The sequence below is a fragment of the Palaemon carinicauda genome, chromosome 1 (assembly GCF_036898095.1).
Source record: "Palaemon carinicauda isolate YSFRI2023 chromosome 1, ASM3689809v2, whole genome shotgun sequence".
In the NCBI taxonomy this organism is placed as follows: Eukaryota; Metazoa; Arthropoda; class Malacostraca; order Decapoda; family Palaemonidae; genus Palaemon; species Palaemon carinicauda.
The window spans coordinates 195,320,293-195,330,292 of NC_090725.1; the positions used below are offsets into that span (position 1 = coordinate 195,320,293).

At 41.4% G+C, this 10,000-nt stretch overlaps 1 protein-coding gene across 4 annotated transcripts in view; it reads left to right on the plus strand.

Moving 5' to 3' along the window:
• Window positions 1-10,000, plus strand: part of LOC137643891 (UDP-glucuronosyltransferase 1A10-like) — a 142,594-nt gene that overhangs the window by 80,411 nt on the left and 52,183 nt on the right. The window lies entirely within an intron of this gene.

Consider the following 10,000-nt stretch of genomic DNA (forward strand, 5'->3'; position numbering starts at 1 on the left):
CCAAACAATCCAACCTAATAACAATGTTATACTAAGTTATGAATGTTTTCTTATATAGTAATACATACATATATATATATATATATATATATATATATATATATATATATATATATATATATATATATATATATATATATATATATAAACTATGATCTACAATACAAGGTCTTTGAAATTAAATTCCAATGAAATATTGGAAAAAAAATTTAAATCAGCGGTTACATTAGGAAAAATTTTGAAATCGAATCGCCTTAAGTTACATATAAAAATCAGGCTATATATCAGTTTAGTGAGATTTGTGTAACTATTTGGACAAGATTTATTAATTGACAATGAAAGAATCTCCAACAGATTTAGTATATTCGAGAACAAAACCCTCAGAAAAATATTGGGAGTTAAATAGCGGGACAGGATCAGAAATGAAACTATAAGAGAGATTACTCGAGTCCCATTTATGGATGAAATCATAGCGAGGGGTAGAAGGAAATATTTTGGGCATACTCTTCGTATTCCCCAAGAGAGATTACTTCACCAAACGTTTACCAGGGATCCAAAAGGCACTAGAACAGTTAGAACCCCCAGGACTACATAGCTGAGGACTATGAAGCATGAAGTAGGAGATGATGAATGGAGAAGTATTGAATTAAATGCTCAAGACAGAAACGACTGATGAAATCTTATCGAGGCATAGGAGGAGATGATACACACACACACACACACACACATATATATATATATATATATATATATATATATATATATATATATATATATATATATATATATATATATATATATATATATATATATATATATATATATATATATATATATATATATATATACACACACACATATATATATATATATATATATATATATATATGTGTGTGTGTGTGTATATATAAATATATATATATATATATATATATATATATATATATATATATATATATATATATATATATATATATTACGAAGCTGGTGTTCATGAAAATAGAATATTTTATTCACGTAATTCATTTGTGTATTTAAGAGATTCATAGCCAGATCGTAAAATTAGTTCAACTCACGTAGCATTAAGTAATGTGTGTAAATTACATAAGACTTTTGTCATTCATTTAATTGCATTTTCATTCATTTTCTTGTATGCAAAGTTACGTTATTTTAAAGAATTTAAATTTTTCTTTTTTTTTATTTCATGTAGGTTTGCTACGAAGTCTTATGTAACTTGTAGGTATGCTTATGATACACAAAAGGTATGAGCACGAAGGATTACGTCATTTTTATTTTCCCACGTGGTTCGAAAAGACATGAAAATTCTATATGAAACTTTTTCTTTTGTTTAATGTTACGAGAGGAAGGTAGTCGGAGTTAGCCGAGAGAGAGAATTGCCTACCAAGCAATGTTAGTACCACTTCTGCGAATTACTACGTTGGCAACCTTGACGCCACTAGACCATTTCCCCGCACTTCTAGTAGGCCAAACTGGAAGATTCTGGAATTAATTAATTTAATACATATAGGACCTCGCAATGCATAGGAAGCAGCGGAAGAGATCCAGTCTATCCTTTTGAAAGAGCCAACGTCTGCTCTCCTCTCAAGTGTGCATAATTTATCCTCTCAAACGTGAATAGCAATTTTTTATCCAACATATATCGTGTAGAGATTTGTTCAAATGTTTTTGATATTATTGGATGCTAATTCAAGGGAAGTGTGTTAATGTAAGGGAATATATATTATTAGAGTTTTTGTAACTTGCCCTGTGTAATTCATTAATGTGAAGCGCATTAAAAATCTTTGCTGAACCCTTATGTAACCTTTTGTGAACCAAAAGACGTAAGTATAAGAGTTACATATTTGTAAATTTCATTATTATTTATTCATTAGGGTGTTAAAGTGTTAACTTTTCATCAAGTGTTAGTATCATTTTCTGCAGTGTTTTGTAATAAGTCACAGGTCTAGTTCAGATCTAAATTTCAAGTGATTTATTTTTTATGTTAATTCTTTTGAATTGTTATTTTTCTTTTCATAGAATATATTTCTTTTTGTAAACACGTGTATTATCTCGATCACCAACACTTGATGCAGTACTTTGCTCGCTATCCCTAACTAAGAACCGAAGTAGGAGGTTGGTTTTAAAATAGTTCTCGTAAAGTAATCACCTAGTTTGGTTTTGAGTTATGTAAAGGCCGGTTTACACGGCCGAACAACTCGCCGAGCCCGGTTGTCGAACCTACTTGTAGAACGGCTCGAAGAACTTTCAGACAGTACATCGAACCTCAGTGTCCCTCGTGCTAAACCAACGTCAACATGTCTCTCGACCATGACGATTTGATAGCCTTTGCTTTATCAGTGGCACTAAGAAAGAAAAAAAAAAGATCAAAGTGGACGAAGGATTGGCTACTAAAAAGAGAGAAATTTTCACACAGCAATTTGCATGTTGCTTTAAAATTAAGGCTTTAAAATTAGTTCTTTCAATATTTCATACAGAGCCGCTATTCCTTTGTTTCGGGCTAATTTATTGGAATAGTCTTTTGATTTAACTTTCCATAAAGCTGGATGGGCCCGATATGTATGTATGAAATCAAGTACGACTTCCTTCTCATTCTTGCTTTCATTAATGGCAGCCATCATTCATTTCTTTGTTGATGTTTCCTCGAGCAGGTTTGAATAACAACTGAGGTTCGATGCTCGACACCCGTTCACACGTTCACACCGTTCGTCAAACAATGTAGCTCTGACCACAATAGTCAAGATGAGCCTGACTTTCATCGAGCCGTTTGACGAGCGTGCTCGACAACCAAATAGCCCGTTTATACGCTCGAACATCAATTCAAACACAGGGTTGTCGAACCACGCTCGACGAGCTGTTCGCCCGTGTAAACCCTGCTTTAGATTGAGTGTGGGCGAATATGAACTAGTTTATTAAAATTTAATAAACGCACATATCAGATCAACATTTATAAAATTTATAAAATGTGGATGATATGCATAAAAGCATAAAGGAAAATAGTCAACAGAAAATATTGTTTCATCTACTAGGAAACAGATTTGGCACTTCAATTGAATTATTAATAATAATGATGTAATCTATATACTGTTTACATACACTAGCGTAAAAAACGCTTGGCACAAGTGTCCGTATATGCTATAGATTACCGACGTCAATGGAACAGTTCGTAAGGACACTTCCGTGGCCTATCGCTCAGTGTGTAGTAACATACAGTGACTACACTCGCACCTTCTTAATTAATCGTACCAAATTAATTACACTGTTCCTCGCAGACTTAAAACAGAAGGTTAAAGAATTCTACCTGCTGCTACCACAGATCTCATTAGTTGCTCCACTTGCTTTGCATAGTACATAAAGAACACCTTGGATGACTACCAGCCGGTGTGCAAACAAGGATGTTCGAAGTCCATATAATTAAGGAAATTTCATGGAAGAGGCAACTTTCCTCGGATCATGACTAACGAGTGTACTGTCTGGATCCGCTGCGAATAACACGGGTGAATTTCGCCCATAGTTATTGATAACTTTGAACCCAGGGTTTCTCTTCTGAACAGCTGTCCTCCCATAAAGTCTGAAGTTCGATGAAGATAGACCTTTAGGCACTCCACTGGACATCGAGATGCATCTTCCTTCAGAGGGCAGATTCTCTAGGGACCCCACCTGTTGGTGGGTAGCTTGTTCCTGGAAAGAAACGTTTGGTCTGGAAATAGATTCAGTTCTCCCTCCAAGAACTGGACGTGGCCTTCCTCTCTAGAGAGAGCCACTATTTCATAACTCTGGCCCCCAAAGCGAGTACAAACAGAAATATGACTTAAATTAAAAACCTTCTAAGCACATTCCTCATTGTTCATTATTTATACACAATGAGGAATCATATCTAATGACCATGCAAAGGGTGTTTGGAAGCGCTGGAGGGCGGGTTCATTAAGAACGTCGTAAGAAAGGTCGACCTGTAAGGCATATGGTATCTGACTTGTCAAGGCAGGCTTGAACAACAGAATTGTGTTGGCTGCTAAACCTTGCTCATGAAGGTGAATGAAGAATGATATTTAGGAATCTGTCGGGATTTCTTTTGGTTTCTTCACCTTGACAAAGGATAGCTATCTCTTCCCTGAAGCCTCGTAATGTCTTCTGGTTTCCTCCAAATGTCTAAACTGACCTTTAAACACCGAATCTTTTTTTCATCGTTAAGGAGAAAAATCATGAGATGTAGGTTCCGTGTTTTCTGTGAAGGAGCGAAGACAGTCGACTTCTGTACTTGCTGAGACAGGGATGGATCCGGTAGCGGTACGAATTTTAGTCGTGATTCCAATGCCAGAGGGACCCACATGCTATTTGGCCACTTGTGGGCCACTATTGCTGCTTTCCCTTTGAAGGATCTCAGCTTATCGAGGATCATCAAAAGGAGGTTGTGCGGAGGGACCAGATAGATACTGGACCATCTGTTCCAGTCCAGGGACATAGCAGCCACTGCCTCCGCTGACGGTTCCTCGTAAGGGGACACGTAACGATCTATTTTCTTGTTGTCTTTCGTCGCAAAGAGGTCTATCTGCAGCTCTGGGACTTGACTCGAGATGAAGGAGAACGATCCTGCGTCAAGGGACCATTCTGACTCTATAAGTGTAAACCTAGATAGAGCGTCCGCTGTAACAATGCGGAACCCTTGAATGTGAACTGCTGACAGGTGCCATTTCTTCCTTTCCGCCAAATGGAATATGGCCAACGTCACTTGGATCTCTTCGCGTGTTTGATGCGTATTTTCTCCAGACACCTGTTGTATCCTTAAGCTGTGCTCTTAGCACTGGATCTGTTATCGAAGCAAACTGTAGAGAGCCCAGCACTCTCTCCTGTTCGCGTCTTAATATCCGTTTGGATTTCAATAGTCTCTTGACAAATCCTGCTATTTCTTTCCTCTTCTTACTAGGAATGGAAAGCCGATGTGACTCCAAATTCTAGTGGATTCCCAAGCACTGAAATTTTTGAGCTGGAGAAAGACGAGACTTTTTGATGTTGATCTTGAATCCCAGATGTTCCAGGAACTGGATCACTATCGTAGAAGCTTGAATGCATTCTGTCCTGGATGCTGACCACACCAGCCAGTCGTCTAAGTAGGCTACTACTTGGACCCCCTTTAGGCGTAATTGATGGATGGCTGCGTTCGCGAGCTTCGTGAGCTTCGTGAAAATCCTTGGGGTTATGTTTAGCCCGAAAGGCTTGGCTCTGAAGGCGTAAAGTTTTCTATGTAACTAGGTAGGAGGAGAGGTGACTATTAATTGGAACGTGCCAATAAACGTCAGACAAGTCTATGGAGACAGTATATGCCCTTCTGGGCAGTAGGGTCCTTATGTGCAGAAGCGTGAGCATTCTGAACTTGTAGTTCACTATGAACTTGTTGAGTGGTAACAAGTCTAGAATAACTCTGAGTTTTTCTGAGTCCTTCTTTGGAACACAAAACAGCCTTCCTTGGAATTTTATGGACTTAACCTTCCGGATTACTCTTTTGTCTAAGAGTTCTCGGACATATTCTTCCAGAACGGGGGATGAGTGTTAGAAGAATTGAGGAAATTGAGGTGGAGGACTGCTCCAGCTCCAACCTAGTTCATTTTTAATTAGGCTTTGGGCCCAAGGATCGAAGGTCCAGCGATCCCTAAATAGCTGTAGTCTCCCTCCTACTGGAAGTATCTTACTTCTGCTGTTGTGGATCTGAGGCCTTGCCTCCTTGACCGCGTCCTCCCCTGTATCCCCTTCCTCTTGAAGGGCGTCTAGAAGAACCTCTGGCTGTTCCTGTAGCTCTCGAACGAAAGTAAGAAGTCTGCCTTTCGAAGGCTGGGTTAAGAACTGGCAACTGTGTCGCCACTTGTTGAGGTACCAGCTGGTACGTGGTTGGAGATTGTGTCACTATCTGAGGCACCGCAGTCACAGGAAGTTGTTGTTGTTGCTGTTGGTAGGGTTTAGCCGGTCGAGAGGATGGCCTAGGCCTTTTTGTCTTCCTCTTGGGCTGGAGACCCTCATCTGGAAAAGACTTTCTCTTGAGATCTAAGCCCCACTTTTTGAGAAGGTTCCTATTCTCTGTGGCGGCCTTGTCTACTGCCTCTTTAACCACTTCATTGGGAAAGAGGTCTTTACCCCAAATACGAGAGAAGATCAGTTTCCTCGGGTCGTGCCTCACCGCAGCCGAGGTGGACACGAACTCTCTACAGGCTCTCCTAGCTTTAATAAAGCTATAGAGATCTTTCGTAACTGTGGCCAGATGGGTTTTGGCCACAACCATGAACATGTCCTTGATCTTGGGGTCACTTGCCATCGTTTCTAGTGTCGTTTGCAACGATATCGATGCCGCAAGTCTTTCCTTTTTCTCTTGCTCTCTACGCAAGAGAACCTCCGACAGTTTTGGAAGTGCCTCACTGAACTGGGGTTCAGCAATATCAGCTTCCAGCTTCCCGACTGAGAAGGTAAGGTGTACGTCCTTACAGTCTTCTTGGTCCAGGGGCAAGATCAGAGATAACGGCTTGCACTCCTCCAAGGAGGGGCATGGTTTCCCTGCCTCTACCGCCTTTAAGGCTGCCTTATATCCCGTTTCCAAGAAGGGAAAGGCTCTGGTAGGAGAGGCCACAAAGGAGGCAAGCTTCTTACTCAAGGTGGGCACCTTTGAGTTAGTGAAGCCCCTCTCTTTCATCGAGCTCGCTAGTAATGTCTGAGCTTTACGATGGTCAAAAACTATGACCTCCTTCGGCTACGTCTCCTCCTTTGAGGCTGGTTCCTTCCTAAGATGGACATAGCAGTCCGGATAAGAATCTTTGTTGGGCCAAAATTCCACTTCTTCCAGGGGAATTGCTCCCAACTTTTCTGAGATCACGATCTTCCCGGTTGTCATCGGTATGTGTTCGGTATACCTCCAAGGATTAGTATCCCAGCACAAAGGAAGATCCTTCACGCTGAGCCGCTTCTGGGGCCCACGTGATGCTGCAAGTCTACGTATCTCCAGTTTCATTGCAGCTTCCTTCTCATCATTCTTCCTTTGAATTTGTTGGATCATCTCAACAATGGAAGAAAGAGTCCTTCCCAGTTCATCTGAGATAGCAGACAATGTAGATGGATTAGGTTCTGGGTCCGGAACCAATGTAACCGACACTTCGGCGATTTCTTCCTCTTATACTTGAGGAGCCTGGAACAGCTCCTCCTCCTGACCTTCTCCTAGAAGGTCCTTCTCAGTAGAATCCGACACCTCCGACATCCTATCGTCCAATTGGATGTCTTGAAGGGCGGCTGAGATTTCAGAATCTACCGGATTCTGGGCAATTGGTATCTCCACCTGAGGCTGGGGGATGATTGCATCAGCCGATGCTTTAGGGAAAAGGTAGGCCCTCATCTTCTCATTTGGAAGTTAGGGACCTAAGGTGTTTTTCTGAAAACCCCTCACCCAGGATCGTAACGTTTCCCTGGCAGCATCCCTTGACTCTGTTGACTTAGGGTCGTCAAAAGCCTCGGTAATCAGGTTAGAACAAACTGTAAAAACCTGAGGGTCCCAATAGCGAAGATAACCTCTGGAGGCTGCGCATGCTGCGTGCCTCCTGCAATATTGATGTCCACAGGAGTTCTTACTGCGGACATTACAGAACACACTCCCGCACTTCGGATGGTCCTCCTGTAAAGAGAAGAAAAATCCATGAGTATCAAGTGAAGGCTTTCACTTATATTGAGACATTTAGCTTATATAGAAAAACTATAAAAGAAAGAAGGAAAGACACATACTTGTATTCCCTGTCTAGTCAATTGCTGAAACCTCCCGAGATATTAAAACTAAGGTTAATTCTATTCTAGAATACCTTATGTAATTTCCTAAACGGAAATTTAAGGTGTAGTTCACACCTTGAGATAAAGTTTTAATATACGGGATAGAAAGAATACAGAAAGAACTTACTTTCTATGTATTGTACGGTCTCAACAAAAGGCTGTACAAGATAACATTAAGTTTGATGAAGAACTTTTAGTGTTATCACAAGCACTGTACAGCAGTTTCTGCTAATCCAGTGTGTACTACACTACGAATACAGCAACTACTGTACATCGCATGCTGTTGTGCCGGCGTGCTCCTGCACGTGCCGGCCGGCAACTACCCCTGTATAGTTCAAAGATATACTATCTTTAACTAATAGGCGGCAGCCCCCTGATTCGCGACTGTGTGCCGACCAGCAATCATTGCCAGCCGACGGCTGAAAACACTAATATCCGGCTGCCAGCTGCTAATCATAGTGGCCAGCGGATTCGGGCTGTGTTTCCACTGCCGGCCGGCAAAGGTAATAAAACCCATGCCCGCTGACAGTAGCCAAGAACCAAAGAACCTCCACATGCCCGGCTGTCGGCTGTTAAGCCGGCAGCCGGGTTAGGGGTGCAACACAATAGTCAGAGAAACAGTATGGATGTAAGGTTATAAGGCGGCATTGCCGTACGACCTTCCATCCAGAAAGAGTGAACTTATGGAAGGGGAGAATGTAGCATTCAGGCTTCCAAAGAATCCATAGCCTGCCGGGCTCTACCGGCAGACATGAAAGGGAGACCAAGCGAGGTCTGGGGTTCACTCTGCAAAGAAAAAAGGGTCTCTGCCGGCCGACACGTAGTGCGAGCCGGCAGAGAGCTGAGTCTGTCCTCTATCCTAACCTATACTAGGTACGGCAGTAGGACTGCGGCCAAAAGAAAATAAAAGAGAGGTGGGGAAGGGTTAAGGGTCCTATAGACATCCTTCTAGCAGGAGACATACTCAATCGTTAGGGAAGCTCATCCTAACCAAGAGTTGTCTATTAGGGAGGAAGACTGGCAATACTTGCTAACCTCCTCCCAACTAGAACAAAGTTAGGTGAAGTTATTTCGCCGGGCAACAGAGAAAACTCATTCTCCCACCCGAGAAAAACAACACAGGACAGTCTGCTAGGCCACTAGAGGAAGGAATCATCCTTCCACCATGGACTAGGGAAGCAAAGCTTCCTGTGTCCGCCCCTAACCTAGCAAAGGAGACTCTTTCTCTATGCTAGGAGGAAGCAGACCACAGACTAAAAACTCTGATGTTCTGCTCTAACCCAAAAAACCAGTCACTCTGGTTATCAGGTCAGGACAGGCATATCCTAGAATAGTTATACCTGAATTATTATACAGATAGAACCACTAGGATTAAGCCAAAGGCTTACAGAGGGAGAGAGGGATTCAAATTAGCCTCCGGAGGAGAAGATAACAATCGAGGATGTGTGAAAGTATACTACTGTACCTAGAATACTAGACTAGGTAAGATGAGAATCGAATACCTAAATCACCGAAACTCTCTCGTATACAATCTTGGAAAAAACATTCAACAATATCTTACATGTGTAAAATATTTGCCTATAGCTTCAATAATATAACATTCGGAAAAATTTATATCATGCATGAAAGTACTAGTTCCAGACGTTTAAGCTACGAAGCCTCACGAAGGGCAAGATCGGTACCTCGACCCGTGTCGAAATCACCGAGCTAAAACTGACGGTATAATATAAGCATTCCTAGCGGAGCTAAATAGCTAAATTATTAAAGCATAGCAAACCGGGAACGTCGCTCCAGCTAACTAAATGACCCATAAGAGCGAGCGATAGCATCCAGGATGCCTCTGGTAGGAAACAGCTCTTGTTTGCGTTAAAATCACTTTTGATTTAATTCAAAACGACAAGAGCTTACATTTATGAATAGTAAAGATAATATTCAACTTCCTAGAGGCAAAAGAGGCCGGAGAAGTCATCAAAATGTTGAATTAAATCCAAAATAACGGGAGAACATAAGGGAAAACACCGAGTAGTAGAGCTACACGAAAAGGAATAAAGAGGGCACTACCGTCTTCATCAGATACACACTGGAAACGGAATAGGAGAGATGCCTTATGAGCGGCTCTCTTTTCATTCTCGTTTCAGATTCTTGTCACTATACCCCCTCGAAGCGTTAATACTGTTGGGGGCGAAGA